The following is a 15802-nucleotide window of genomic DNA, read 5'->3' as shown; positions in this document are numbered from 1 at the left end:
CATCCTGTGTTCTAAGAGTCCTCTCAGCTCTGACATCCAATGTTCTAAAAGCCCTCCCAGCTCTGACATCCTGTGTTCTAAGAGTTCTCCAAGCTCTGACATCCTGTGTTCTAAGGGCCCTCCCAGCCCTGATGTTCTGTGTTCTAAGGGCCCTCCCAGCTCTGACATCCTGTGTTCTAAGGGCCCTCCCAGCTCTGATGTTCTGTGTTCTAAGGGCCCTCTCAGCACTGACATTCTCTGTTCTAAGACTCTTCCCAGTTCTGACTTTCTGCGTTCTAACTTTCCTTCCAGTCCCCAAAGTTATGTGATTCTAACTCATGTAACCACTTTGAGTCTTGCTTGTCTCATCTATTAAACATGAATAGTAGGATTTGTCCGTAGGTACATTTTGAGGTTGTTTTGAGCTCCCATTAAGCACTGTGTAAGAAAGAGAATTGGAACTGGAGCCAGGAAGGTCTTTAAGTCCTGCCTCTGACACTTACTAGTTACAGGACATTAGCTGAGGGAGAAGCAGAGAAAATGAAAGAGAAGAAGGAGGAGGAAGGGGAGCAGGAAGAGGAGGAAAAAGAGAAGGAGGATAAGGAGGAGAAAGGGGAAGAGGAGGGAGAGAGAGAAGAAGGAAGAGAAAGGGGTGGAAGAGGAGAAGACCCTTGGGACAAATATTTATAGTCAAGTAATGTAGGCTCCCACAGTGGCCATGCCCCGAAATGTGCCATCTCTTTGTCAGGAAGTGGGCAGCAGGCTCCATCAGGAGTCCTCCGGAAGCATGTTTGGTCATCACATCGATCAAAGTACTTATGGCTTTTAATGTTTGTCTTTACAATGTTGTGGTTATTGTATAAATTGTCCCTTTGGTTTGGCTCACTTCACTCCTCATCAGTTCATAAAATAGATGACCACTTGTCCAAATTGTTATATAGTCGTTGGAAAGGATGTCCTCTGAGGTCTCTCCTCCAAGTTGGATTCTGGGATTCTTTCACATCCAGAATCGTCCAGGATATCAACAGGCCTACCCTCCCAAGCTCCTGATCCCCACACCCCCCACACCTGGGTGGCCTCTCAGTATTTCAATTGGTGCGCTGGCCATGTAGTCATTACTGTTCCAGCCCAGCTCATCCTGGAACCTCTGGAATCCAGACACCCCCACTAGGTACTCCCTACATGTGTCCTGGGGGGTACCACGTGGTCCCATTGCCTGCTTGGAGCCTCCTCCCAGACACAACTCGTCAGGAAGTACCAGAGGAGCAGCAGGGGAATAAATCTCACTCAGAAATTAATGTAGCTCAGGGGGGAAAAAAGTCCATTTACTTATTTCAGCTTCTTGTAGCAAGGTTCATAAGTGAATAAATCCAAAAATAACGTAACGGAGACTCGGGGAGAAGCCACAATAAATGCGAGCCCGTCGCCCTAAATGAAGACAAAGGCTCCAAAGCAATATTAAATCTGGTCCCCAAAGACCCATTTCATTTCAGCTCTGGATTTCCACCAAATCGAGTTTTCCAATACAGCCTCTCCCTACTCCTGTTTTCTCCTCCCCCAGCCTGATACCCCCTTTTTTCTACACCCCCCCCCCAATCCCAGGCACTCAGTGTCCATCCCGCCTCCTGTCCCCAGAGCGCTGACCTCATCGAGCTCTCTGCTCCACCCACCAACTCATCCTTCTGGGACCAGGGCAAAGTCTACCTTTTCTAGGAATCCTTAACGGGTAACCGGGTGGGGATGAGTTTGGGGGGAGGGGAAGAAGGACAGGACCAGCAATGAGGGTTCAGATTCTGGCATTTGACACTCATAGGTGACCCCGGGGCAGTCCCTCCTGGATGAGAGAGAATTTTGGGACATGGCCATTTCAAATTTGTTTTCCTCGACTGTGTATATGTGTTATGAGGGTTTTGTTTTTGTTTCTTAAAGGAAGGAGGGATGACAGGAAGGAGGCTTTTAAATTGTAAAATTTAGTTTAAAAAATAAAAGTATTTTGGATTAAAAGTCAGGGATTTGTGTTTCAATCCCAACTCTTGGGAGCCTATGTAAACTTGGGCAATAAGGTTAGTGCTTTACATAACTAATTTCATCACTTATTATCTATCATGTGGTCCTGGGAAAATCATATCTCTGCCCTGTGTTTCAGTTTCCTGAGCTGTAAAATGGGGACAACACTCTTGATACTAATCTCATAGACTCATGGTGAGAAAATTAGATGTTATCATTATGAGAAATTCACCTGAAGTTGGCCACCTATGAAATCAGGCTTATAGAGACAGTTTTCTCACTCAAGCATTTTTTACCTGTTAACACTGAAATGGTAGTCAATCAACCAGACAATACCAGAGTTGACTGGCTTTTGTTGTTCTATTTTGTCTGACTCTTTGTGACCCCATTTGGGGTTTTCTTGGCAGAGATCCTAGAGTGGTTTGTCATTGCCTTCCCCAGCTCATTTTATAGACGAGGAAACTGAGGCACGGAGGGCTATGTGGCTAGCCCAGGGTCACACAGCTAGAAAGTGTCCCAGGCCAGATTTGTGCCAGGAAGATGAGTCTTGCTGACTCCAGGCCTAGCACTCTTATGCACTATGGCGCTGCCTAGCTGTGCCATTTGAATCTATTTGAATCCAAATGAATTGTTTCGATCAATTAATAAATATTTATCAAGCACCTTCTGTGTATTAGGCACTGAGGATACAAACACAATGAGTCAGCTATATATAGGCTATGTCCCTCTACAAGACTTAAAAAAAAATTCCTGGGTAACTAGTCATCAGTGAGAACAGAAAGGCCCTGCCTATAGCTCCCTCTTGGTACTATTTACTAAATACTTTCTTCCTAGGGACTCCAAAAAGAACCTGGGGTGTGTTGGAGGGAAGTTTGGTACAGGGAAAGAACACTGTTTCTGGAATTGGTGGACTTGGGTTCAAATCTTTTCCTTTCTGATGCTTATTCATTGTTACCTTGGGCCACTTGGGATTCCATTTCCTTATTTGTAAAATGAAGGGTTTGGAACAGGTCTCCTCAGAGGTTCCTTCTAGCTGTAGACCAGGGGGTCTTAACCTTCTTTGTGGGTGCTATGGACACCCATGGGAGTTTGGTGTCCCCTTTTCAGAACAATGAGCCCCCCAGTTGAGGACCCCTTTTCAGAACAATGTTTCATTGCCTACTTCTGAAACTAAAGGGAATGTAAAATTTCAATTGGCTGTTAGTGAAAATTAAAGCCTAATTTTGTTTTCCCATCCAATTTTAGAGACCCCCCCCGAAATGTCTTGATGTAACCCCCCATTTTAAGAACCTGTACTTGAGACCTATGATTCTTTGTAAGTAAGAAACAATAGTACTGTTACTCCAAATTTTATGGAGGAAGAAACAGGATAAGAAAGGTGAAAGTCACACAAGTAGTAATCAGAAGAGATGAGACTTTAAATAATGTCACCTCTCAGGACAAGACACAGAAGACAGAGGAAACACATTGTGGCTTAGAAGTCAAACATCTGGGGGTGGCTAGGTGGTGCAGTGAATAGAGCACCAGCCCTGGAGTCAGGAGGACCTGAGCTCAAATTTGGACTTAGACACCTAACACAAAAACTAGCCGTGTGACCTTGGGCAAGTCACTTAACCCCAATTGCCCTCCAAAAAGTAAAAAAAAAAAAAAGAATTAAAAAAGAGAAGTCAATCATCTGGGTTATCAGCCAGCCTTCAGAAGCATCTCATCTGAGGGGAGATGAGGGGTTTGGACCAAATGACTTCTCATTTCTCTTCCAGCTCTTATGAAGATGATTACTGGATATGGACTTTTGTGTCATGCTCTTGGGGACAGACTGAACCATCTCTCATTTCTTACCTGGGACCAAAAGCACACATTCTTCCACCATAACATAATGTCTGGGACTTGAGATGCAGTTTATAGCTGAATAACAGAAGGTTTCTGTGTGCAGCCTGAGTGGGGAATTGAATCTGCACCTTTGGATCTCTGGATGGGACTCCAAGTTCCAGTTTATCAGGGAGAATAGTGTTCCTTTAAAAAAACGAAGATTGCAATATGAAAATGAAAGAAAAAAAGGATCTGCAGAGCCATAGGAGTGTCCTAGACTGTGAAGAGTCCAAAGGATGGATGTGGCACAGGAGGAGAGGAAAGCAAGCAAGCTAACACTTGATAAGTCTATTCCAGAAGAGGAAAGAGCTTCCCCTCTGGGGAAGGAGTAGTTGTTTGTACTCCAAGGAATAATGAGATGCCCGGGTGCTTTCAGGTGACAGACCTAAAACAGATGGGTAGTGATTGCTGTTGATTCCCTGCTGAGGAGTACTGAAGCATCAATTTGTCAATCTGATAACAATGGGGAGGTCTATCATCTTCCTGGGGCTTGTGTACAAGATGTGACAGGGAATCTCATAGGACTTATCAGAAGGCATGACAATTACCAACTTCTCATGATCCATTTGGACACAAATGTTACTTTCAGAAGGAATCTAGAAGGCGTTGTAAAAGACCTGGGCGAGAATCCGCAGAACTTAGGGGGACAGGTGGTGTTTCCAACACTTCCACCCATCAAAGACAAGTGCTTCAGAAAGGAAACAAATTTGAGAATATAGTGCTGGAAACAGGATTTGGATTTCTGTACCATGGGTGAAAATACAGGAGAGAAAAGCTATTTGACAAGGATGAAACAAATCAAACAAGGTCTAGTAGAAATGCAGATGCCCAGAGTATTACAATCCATGACCCAGAACCCCTTTCTCTGGGTTTAAATGGTCCAGGTCCAATCTTGGATCAACCCCCTATATAATTATAAACCTCGGAGTCTCAATTAATGTAACTAACAAGATGCTCTAAGCCCTGATACTGTTATCAGATGAGAACAATGCCGCTTTGATTGAATTACAGAATCAATCAATCAGCCAAATGTGAGAACTAAGTGTGAACAATTCCTAGACACCCCACTGAATCAATCAATCAATCAGAGGTGCAAACTAGATTTACAGAGTGAAGTGCTTCTAGTCATTTGATGAAATCAGATGACAAAATGTATCAGGATTGGTTGAAAGAATTAAATATACCTCTGGGCCTAGGTATAGCAAGAAAGCAGTTAATCTTTGGGATCCTGTCCAACAACCAGAGGGTAGCACTTGGTGTGGGGAGAGTGAACCCAGCCAGAGAGGTGCCCTCCCCCCTTTCTCCTTCATTGACCATGCCAAGGGAGAGACTGGACTAGTAACAAACAAAGCATCCAGCTGGAAGCTGAGGAAGGGCATGCCAGAGAGGCTAAGGATGGGAGCTTCAGAGAGCCTGCCCTCACCAGGGCAGAGAGAAATGCAGCTTCACAAATCTATGAGGATCCTTGGGGCAAGGAAGCTTTGTGAGGACTCCAAGCAGGGAGAAAAGGACTTCCACCCAACCATATTGTTACTGTTCAGTCATTTAGTCATTTAGCCCATCTCTTCTTGACCCTGCCTCTTCCATGACCCATATGGGGTTTTCTCAGCAAGGATACTGGAATGGTTTGGCACTTCCTTCTCTGGTAGATTAAGACAGACAGAGCAGAGAGTATAACTACGGTGGGCTAGCCACACTGTTCAAATGCCAAAAGTATGTTCCCCTAATAGACTATGTTACTGAGAACTCACATGAGGCAAGTGTTCACATGGAGGCCAGAAGAAGTGATACAAGGAAACTCTCAAGGTTTTGGAGAGAACTTTGGAATATATTGTGAGACATGGGAGACATAGCACAGGACCTCCCAATAAGATGTACCCACATTAAAGAAGGTGATGTTCTGAATGAGCAAAGCAAAATTGAAGTAGCTCAAAAGAAGTGTGAGATACACAAATTTAGAAACATCTCTCCTCTAAATGTCCATGTTGATTATTTGTGTCTGACCTGTGGTAGAGTTTTCCAAGCTCATATTGGTCTGATCAGTCACAGATGAATGCATGCTATCTTGACACCGTCCCCCCCCCCCCATATAGTGATGCCATTTTGGTACTCATCAGGAACAAAGGACCAAACGACCAAGGCAAACAGAGGTGAAGTGACTTGCCTAGGGTTACACAGCTAGTGACTGTCTGAGGCCAGATTTGAACTCAGGTCTTCCTGACTTCAGGCCCAGAGTTCTATCCACTGTGAATTACTTCTTATCAAAGGTGCTCTCTGAGTTGGACCCACTTTTCCCTGAACACTTATGTATTTGCCAAAGAATTGTTCCAGATTTGGGGGGAGAATATAATCTTATTCTTCTTACCATACCATCTCAATAAATATTCCTAACTAACTGGCTAATTGTTATCAGTGGGAAGCACACTGGTGGGGGCTCAAGAAGGACGATCATGATGATGATGATGATGATGATCATCCCTTCAGGATTACCCTTAGAATTCTGAGGTAATTAACTTCTCTCTGAGGCCCTGAATTCAAGTAGAAATTCAGGAAATTACCTCTAGAGGGGATGTTACATAATCAAAAGGACTTTAAACTAAAAAAGAAAGGGAAAGGAGAATTCAATTCCAACCAACAAGCATTTATTAAGCACTTAATATACGCTTATTGCTGTTGTTGGACTTTGGGAAACAAAGATAAAAATGAAATAGTTCTTACCCTCAAAGAACTTATATTCAACTGGACAAAAATGACATGTATACAGATAGGTCAATATGAAATCAAATGTATACAAGATAAATACAAAGTGAATTTTGGGGGGCAGGGTGGAGGGAGAACTAATATATTGAGAATAGTATCTGAGCTGGACTTGAATACATGTAGGGAGTTCAAGAGGTGGAGGAGAGGAGGGAATGCATTCCAGGTGAGAGGTATAGCCCACACAAAGGCCTGGCAGTAGAAGAAGGAAATGTGATGTATTGGGGAAGAGTTTGGCAGGTATGTAGAGGATGTGATGGGGAATAATGTGAAATGAGGCTGGAAAGGCAAGCAGGGGTTAGGAGGTAAAGAAGGGCTTTCAATTCCAGGTTGAGAAATCTTCATTTTATCCTAGAAATAATAAGGAGATATAGAAGCATCTTGGGCAAAGGAGTGACAGGTAAAACGTGCCCTTTAGAAATGGAAGCTGTATGGGGGTTGGATTGGAGAGCGGAGGGGTTAGAGGCAAGGGGACCAATTAGATTATTTCACTCATTCAGATGGCAGAAAACTGTGCATCTCTACCTGTAATCTTAATGGGATACACCATATAACCAGAAATCGGAGAAAGTAGCTACAACAGAAGAGAATTGTCAGGAGACATAGCCAGAAGCTCATTCGAGAAGGCAGTGACCAGACATGGAGGAGGGAAGATAGCTCTCAAGCTGTCTACACACAAAGGTACCACAAATGTTGACAAACCCAAGGATGCACATTTGACTTCACCAGCTTTGAAGTCAGAGGAGCTTCTGATTCTTATTATCATTGTGACCTTGGTCAAGTTACTTCTCTTTGGGCCTCAGTTTCCTCATCTGTAAAATGACTAGCTAATCTTTAAGGTCACTTCCAACTCTACAACTATGATCTTATCAGCCAATATTTATTTAGCGCTTGAAGGTTTAAAAATATCAATGGCCCTGGGAGGTAGGCAGTGCTAGTCAAGTTAACAAGCATTTATTAAGTACTTACTATATTCCAGGTATATTCTAAGTTTGAGGATAAAAAAATAAAATAAAAGACAGTTTCTGCCTTCAAGGAGCTGATAGTCTAGCAGAGACAACAGGCAAACAACTATGTACAAACAATATCCATCGGAGACTATCTCAGACGAAAGGTGATTGAATTAGTTCATTGTGCCTTTTTTTTCTTTTTGGAGGGGAGAGAGCAGGGCAATTGGGGTTAAGTGACTTGCCCAAGGTCACATGGCTAGTAAGTGTGTCAAGTGTCTGAGGTCAAATTTGAACTCAGGTCCTCCTGACGCCAGGGCTGGTGCTCTATTCACTGTGCCACCTAGCCACCCCCAATTACACCTGTTTTATAGGTGATGAAACTATGGCTCATTCAGTGTTTTCTCCCAGGATCAAACAGCTGGCAAAATTGGGACACAATGCTTGTTCTCTCACTGACTCCACAATCCCTAATTGAATGGATCCAGGTCAGCCCTGGCTTAAGAGGTCAAGTTCTTCCAAATTCACCAGGGAGACAGGGACTCTTGCAGGAGCTGATGGCCACAAATCTGGTAGGGATTGAGGAAGAGGGAAGGACCCCTCTTCTTTGGGATGAAGTAAGAAAGCGGAATAAGTACAGAAGGCTTTGGGGTCTCCTAGAAGTACCATGGGATTCCCTGAGCCCAAAGACAGGGCATTCTCCAGGTGTCTGAAGACCTAAAGAGACTAGGATGAATGGGCTGTAAGATTCAGCAGGAACAAAGCTCGCTCCCTGCCTTAGTTATCATACCTTAAACACCTAGGAAGAGGTCAGCCACCCAAGCTCCAGGGCTCTCTCCTCCTTGTTTTGTTTCCAAAGCGTGTTTGAACACAGCTAGACAAATGTTGACACAAGCCTTTCCCTTCAGGGCTCAGTCTCTTGTTGTCACTTGGCAGAGTCAGGGAGAAATATTCCCAACCAAAGGGAATTGTAAATGAACCTGGGAAAGGAACCACAAGGGAGAGGGAGAAGAGGGAGGTATGTGTGCGTGTGTGCGTGCGTGCGTGTATGTGTGTGTGTGTGTGTGTGTGTGTGTGTGTGTAGATGTGGACATGTGCGACAGGCCAGGCAAGCTCATTTCTTCCCTGTCACAGCTGGCGAATGGGAAGGAGATACTCTCTCCTGGGTGAGTCAGACCTGTCCCCAGGAGGCCAAGTCATACAGGGAATGACGGGAGCTGCCAGATCCCCAGAATCTCAGAGCTGACAGGGACTTCAGAGGCACTGCACAGCCTAGACTGAAGCCCGAATCCCCTCTGCTCTGTCCCCAGCACGTGGTCCTCCATCGTATGCCCACGTACCTCTAGTGATGGAACTCACTCCTTCCTCAGTCAGCCAATGTCTTCTTGCTTGACTCTAAATATTTTTTTTCTCTGAAAGCACTTTATTAATTAAGCAGCTTTTCCCAAACATTAGAATAATCTGTCACATTATTCTGGTCTGTTAGGTAGGTAAGTGGCACAGTAAATGGAATTCAAGACTTGGAATCAGGAAGACCCAAATTCAAATCTTGCCTCAGAGACTCCCTAGTGGAATCTCTTAAACAAGTCATTTGACTTCTCCAACCTCAGTTGCCTAATTTGTAAAATGGGAATAATAGTTTCTACCTCATAGGGCTATTGCGAAGCTCAAATGAGTTAATATGTATAAAGCACTTTGTAAACCTCAAAGCATTATATATAAATGCTAGCTATGATGATAGTGATGATGGGTTTTGCAATTGGATTATTATTACAATGGTACATTCAGAGGAAATATAGGCACAGTGTCTTGGGAGGTTCAAGTATGTTTTGATTTCTCCCTTAACCTCATCTTTGCCTACCTTCCCCTACCTCCTTGCCTCCCTGCTATTAATAACGGCTTTGCCAAAGAGAAAGGTATTTCATGGAAGTCACATGGCTCTAATTGTTAAGAAGCTTTCTCTCTCTGCGATGTCCTACTATTGTCTCTAAATCTGAGGCCAAGAATAAGTCTTGCCTTTCTACGAGGAAATCATTCAATTTTTTGAAGACTGTCATTGTGCCTTTCCTCCGTGACAGCCCATTTTTCTTTGAGCTAACGGCCCTAACTCCCTTAGACCATCCTCAAACGGCATAGACTCAAACCCCTTCACCATTCTTCTCATCTTTTTCTGGGTGATTTCCTAACTTGTTATTAATGATCTACATAAAATGTGACTTCCAGAACAGGAGGCCCCCAAGGACCAGCAGGATTGGTTTGATGCTGCTCACAAGCTGACCTCCAGAATCTTCCCTGTTCCCAGATCGATTCCTGGAGTTCAGTTGTGAATTTACAGAATTATAGAAACATCTGTGAGGAAGGACCCTAAGAGACCACAATGGATTCAGAGCTAAAAGGCACCTTAGAGCTTATCCAACTCAGTCGCCCTCATTTTACATAAGAAGAAAGTGAAAAGAAGGGACTTGCTCAAACTGACAAAGAACAAAGCAAAATGTTTGGTATAGTGACTAGAGTGCTAGACCTGAAGTCTGGAAGATCCGAGTTCAAATCCTACCTCAGACATTCACTAACTTCCTGACTCCAGGCAAGTCAATTAGACCTCTCAGACCCAATTTGCTCATCTGTAAACTGGGAATAACAACAGCACCTGTCTCCCAAGTTCTTTGTGAGAGTCAAATGAGATAACTTTTGTAAAGTGCTTTTCAAAACTTAAATCCGGGTTCTCTGACTGCAAATCCAGCCCCTCCTCCTGAGGTGCCGCCTATTTCTGGAGACAACCAGGTTGTTGTTGTTGTTGGTGGTGGTGGTGGTGTGTGTGTGTGTGTGTGTGTGTGTGACCTTTGTGCAGCTCTGCCTCACTTAAATCCAAATTACACTCAATTCAAGACATTACCCTGGTGACATCATTGATCTTTAAGAATGAAGCATAAAGGGGGAGCTAGGTGAGGAAGTGAATAGAGCACCAGCCCTGGAGTCAGGAGAATCTGAGTTCAAATACGACCCCAGACACTTGACACATTTATCAGCTGTGTGGCCTTGAGCAAGTCACTTAACCCCAATTGCCTTGCCTTCCCCCCCTCCCCCAACAACAGTGGGTATGCTGTGTGATTATAGCTCAAGGTCAGTGACATTATCTTGCAAGTCCCTTTGCCCTTCTTGGGATCCTACCAACAACAGAGCCCAGGGTATTGGAAAAGATTTGAAAGGCCTGGAATGACTGAGGTACTTACTAATTTGGAGTGACTTGTGTTCGAATATAGACTCTAACATTTACTATCAAGTGACTTGATTTGACCTGTCTGGGAGACAGTTTCTTTCTCTGTAAATTGAGAACACAAATAGGCTCCTGATCATCTCACAAGCTATGGTAGCATTTTTTTAAATCTTAAAGCACTATAAAATGGAAGTTTCTGCTTTAGTATTCTGCAGCTGATGATGCAGTCAATGGAGCTCTGGACCCGGAGTCAGGAATGATGTGGGTGTCATTGTTTGTGACTCTCTTTGGGGTTTTCTTGGAAGACACACTGGAGTGGTTTGCCATCTCCTTCTCTGGCTCATTTTACAGAGGAGGGAACTGAGGAGTGACTTGCCTGGGGTCACACAGCTAGTAAGTGTCTAAGGCCAGATTTGAACCCAAGAAGATGAGTCTTCCTGACTCCAGGTCCATCCACTGTACCACCTAGTGGAAGAGTTGAGTTCAAATCCAGCCCCTGATATGAAGCAGCTAAGTGACTCTGGGCAAGTCATCTGACCACTGTCTGCATCAGTTTCCTCAAATGTAAAATTGAGATAATAACAGCCCCAACCTCCCAGGGTTGTTGAAAGGATCAAATGAGATATTTGTAAAGCTCTTAGCACAATACCTGGGACATAGTAGATGCTATTGAAATGCTTATTCCTGCCCTTCCATTATGGAGAAAAGCATCTACCCAGAGTCTATGGCTTTTTATCAAGTAGCTTTCATCCGTCCTTGTGCCCTCCACTGATTTTCTAACACTGAAAGACCTGAAATTAAACCACCAGGAAGGAAGGTGTGTGTGTGTGTGTGTGTGTGTGTGTGTGTGTGTGTGTGTGTGTGTGTGTGTGTGTGTGTGTGTGTGTGTGTGTGTGTGTGTGTGTGTGTGTGTGTGTGTGTAAGTGTGGACACACTTCCAGGCCAGGCAAGCTCATTTCTTTCCTGTCACAGCTGGAGAATGGGAAGGAGAGACTCTTTTCTGGGTGAGTCAGACCTGTCCCCAGGAGGCCAAGCCATATAGGAAATAGTGGGGGCTGCCAGAAAACCCACCCCTCCCCCAAATCTCAGAGCTGGGAGAGACTATTTTAACGACATTGTACATTCTGGACCTCCACGATATTACCCCCCTCCATCACTCCTCCTGAACGTTCGGTTAAGAGAAAGACAGTTGCATAACTGCGTCCATGGGCTGGCGGGTGCTAATTTTAACAAAACGTGTCATTCTCCCAGCATAGCGTCCCTTAATCAGGCAATTACTCAGTGATGTCGCAGACTGTAGCAGAGAGAGGAAAAAAAAGAAAAACCCCTTGAAATCTCAAACAATATCTCAGAAAGAATTAATTTGGTAAATGTTTGACTCGAGTTCAGAAATACCTTTTGTTTCCATTTCAAAAATGACAAAAGAGACCCAAAAGAAAGGCATTAATTTGGTATTAATCAATCTTCTTCATTAAAATCAGCTCCCAAGACAGAGAAGGCACCCTGGGAAAGGTGAGTTCCAGGAGAAATTCTGGGCCAATCTCTTAGGGGTGGGGAACCTTCAGCTTTGAGGCCACATGTGGCCTTCTAGGCCCTTGGGCCCGGCCTCTTGACTGAGTCCCAGTTCTACAGAGCGAATCCTTTTTTTAAAGAGATTTGTTCGGTGAAGTTTGGATTCAGTCAAAGGGCTGCACTTGAGGACTTAGAGGGCCACATGTGGCCTTGAGGCTGCAGGTTTCCCACTCCTGGTAAAGGGATTGAAACTCCAGAGGTCAGAAGCAAGGAATGGGGTGAGAGAAAGGGAGTGGAATGGGAGCTAGAGGCCCTACCCTGAGATTCCTTTTACCTCTCTGAGACTCAATTTTCTCATCTGAGAAAGGGATCATCATGTAGAAGAAAAGGTAATGAATAAGGAGTCAAAGGAGGCAGTTAGGGGGCGTCATAGTGCACAGAGCACTGGGCCTGGAGTCAGGAAGACTCATCTTCATGAGTTCAAATCCAGCCCCAGACACTTACTAGCTGGGTGACCCTGGGCAAGTCACTTAACCCTTTTTGCCTCAATTTCCTCATTTGTAAAATGAGCTAGAGAAGGAAATGGCAAATCTATCCAGTATCTTTGCCAAGAAAACCCCAGATGGGGTCACAAAAAGTTGGACGTGACTGAAAAGCTGGATTCAAATTCTCACTTTGCTATATAGGTTCTGTGCAGGCTTCAGGTTTCTCTTTTACAGCATGAGGGGACTCCTCAGATAAGATTATCTCTAAGGTCTCCTCCAGAGCTGCCTACATGCTGTTACCTGCAGCCCACTGTAAACTATGAAGCACCCAGGGCAATGTGAATGATGGCACTCTGCTAAGTGCTTTACAAATACCATCTCATCTGATTCTCACAATCCTAGGAGGGAGGTGCTATTGTCAACCCAGTTTTACCATTGGGGAAGCTGAGGAAAACAAAGTTTGGGTGACTTGGTGGTCATATAGCTAGTAAATGTCTGAGGCCAGATTTGAACTCAAGTCTTCCTGACTCCAGGCCTAGCACACTCTCCATTGCACCACCAGCTAGCTGCCTTGGGGTCAACTTGTTTCCACTTCTAAATACTATGAATCCCACTCCCCTCCAAGCACTTATTTCTTGGCGCATCTTCTAGCCTGAAATGAAACTAATCAGTTCTCTCACGATCAAGCTCTTTGCTTGGCTAGTAGTGTCAACAGGATCTGCTGAACTGTACATAAGTGTCCCTGAGGCTCACATAATGAATTAGTTTTAAGATATAACATATAGGGTTAGGGTGACCCTCACCCTAAATTCTGTGTTCTAAGACTCCTCCCAGCCCTGACATCCTGTGTTCTAAGGGCCTTCCCAGCTCTGACATCCTGTGTTCTAAGGGCCCTCCCAGCTCTGACATCCTGTGTTCTAAGACACCACCCCCTATCCCCAGTTATGATCTAGGTTTGTTTGTTTTGGAGGTAATCAGAGTTAAGTGATTTGCCCAAGGTCACACAGCTGGTAAGGGCAGATTTGAACTCAGGTTCTTCTGACTCTGGGCCTGGTGCTCTGTCCACTCAAGCACTACCTAACTGCCCCTTGATCTTCTTTCTATGTTCTGAATCTCTTTCCAGCACTGGCACCTCTGTTCTAAGGTCCCTCCAAACTCTTGACTTTGTGTTAACTATGATTCATTTTTTCAAGAAGAACCCTGTTAAAATGCATACATTCCAAGGCATGGGTAACCTGTTCACCAGCTACGATCTATAGGATGCACCATAGGACAGCTTTGATTTGGTGGAAGAAAAACTTCAAGGGAGACCCATAGCTTGAGCTAATGACTGGGAATGGCAGGTCAAACATCACACTGACCACTCTGGACCTTTGGGGGCGGCATGAATGCCTCCGGTTAGGTGAACTGAAGATGCAGATGGAGAAGCACTGCTTGTGACTTTTGGCACAGATCAGTCTCACCTGCACCTAATCTGCATAAGGTCACCTCATATAATATATACAATAGGTGCTTAATGAATTCTTGTTGACTCCTGACATCCTTTCCCATGCAAAGATGCCACCATTCTAAGATTCTGAGAGTCTCTGGTACAGTGCTTTATCATTTACTACCTATGTGACCTTGGACAAGTCTCTTAAGCTCTCTTGCCTCAGTTTCACCATCTCATTCCATAAAAAAATAAAGATGAAGTTCATGCAGAGGTGAAATTTGAAGGCTCCGAAGCCTTGACATTCCTTAGTAATCACATCTTCCAAAAAAATTGAACACAATTGATTGAGAAATATCAAAGACCATTTATGTCCCTTTGAAAATCAGTTTCACACAGAAATACACATCTTGCTGTAGCAGCCCAATAAAACAAAACACACCAAAAAAAATTGAGATCTGGAATGAGGGCACTGGACTAAATGGCCTCTGACGTGCTTTCAAGCTCTGAATCGACGATTCTAAGATTGCCTAACCCTACTTTACTCTAGTTTGCCTCCCCTATCCTGTTGGCTCCTTTTTAAATGCTGTCTTCCTCCATTAGAATGTAAACTTCCTGAGGTCAGGAAATATTTTTCTTTTTACTTACATTTGCTTATATTTTATAGCACAGTGCCTTCATTAATTTAAAAAATTCTTTATCTAATCTATAAGCCAAGAATTTTGTAGAATATAAGATTTGGTGATATTAAGATTTCCTAAGGAATGACTAAAGTTCTGACTCTTAATATTCCATTATCAAGATTCTATGAGTCAACAATTCTGTTACCAGGATGCACTAAGTCTATGGCTCTAAGGTCCTATGAGTCTTTCATTCTGTTCTGATCATCATTAACACAAACCTATCTCTATTGACAGCAAGTCTCTCTGCTTCCACCTCTGAGCTGAGGCGTGCTCAGGGAGAGCTTGGCCCCTATTAATAACAATATTAATAGCAGTTTGCCTTTGGTCACTTCTTTTCACTTCCTAAAGCTCATTCAACTGAGGTGGTCTGGTTAGACATCTAATGTTCTCTACAATCCAGTCAGATTTGAGCTGTTCTCCAAATCTGACACTAAATTTCCTGCCCCTGTGCATTTGTACAAATTATACAACATTCCTGGAAGGTCCTCCTTCTGCCAATGCCAAGGGTCAGTTCAAGTGCCATTAAGTTTTCCCTTATCTCTCTCCCCGAGTTTTGAGCCAATCACAGGATGAGAGATGAGAGACAGACAGACAGACAGAGAGGGAGAGAGAAAGAGTAAGTGAGAAACAGAGAGACACACAGAGACAGACAGAGACACAGAGAGAGACAGAGACAGAGAGAGGAAGAGAGACAGAGAGAGGAAGAGAGACAGAGAGATATGGACACACAGAGAGAGAGGGAGAGAAACCAAGAGACAGAGAGGAGGGAGGGAAGAGAGAGAGAGAGGGAGAAAGAGAGACAGAGAGACAGAGAGGAGGGAGGGAAGAAAGAGAGAGAGGGAGAGAGAGACAGAAACAGAGAGAGAGAGAGACAGACAGAGAGAGAGAGAGAGAGAGAGAGAGAGACAGAGAGAGAGAGA

The sequence above is a fragment of the Petaurus breviceps genome, unplaced genomic scaffold (genome assembly GCF_028583685.1).
Source record: "Petaurus breviceps papuanus isolate PSGF00001 unplaced genomic scaffold, PetGlider_PUasm1.0 91041, whole genome shotgun sequence".
NCBI lineage: Eukaryota > Metazoa > Chordata > Mammalia > Diprotodontia > Petauridae > Petaurus > Petaurus breviceps.
The sequence above is the reverse complement of the archived record's forward strand: the minus strand, read 5'-3'. Positions refer to the sequence as shown.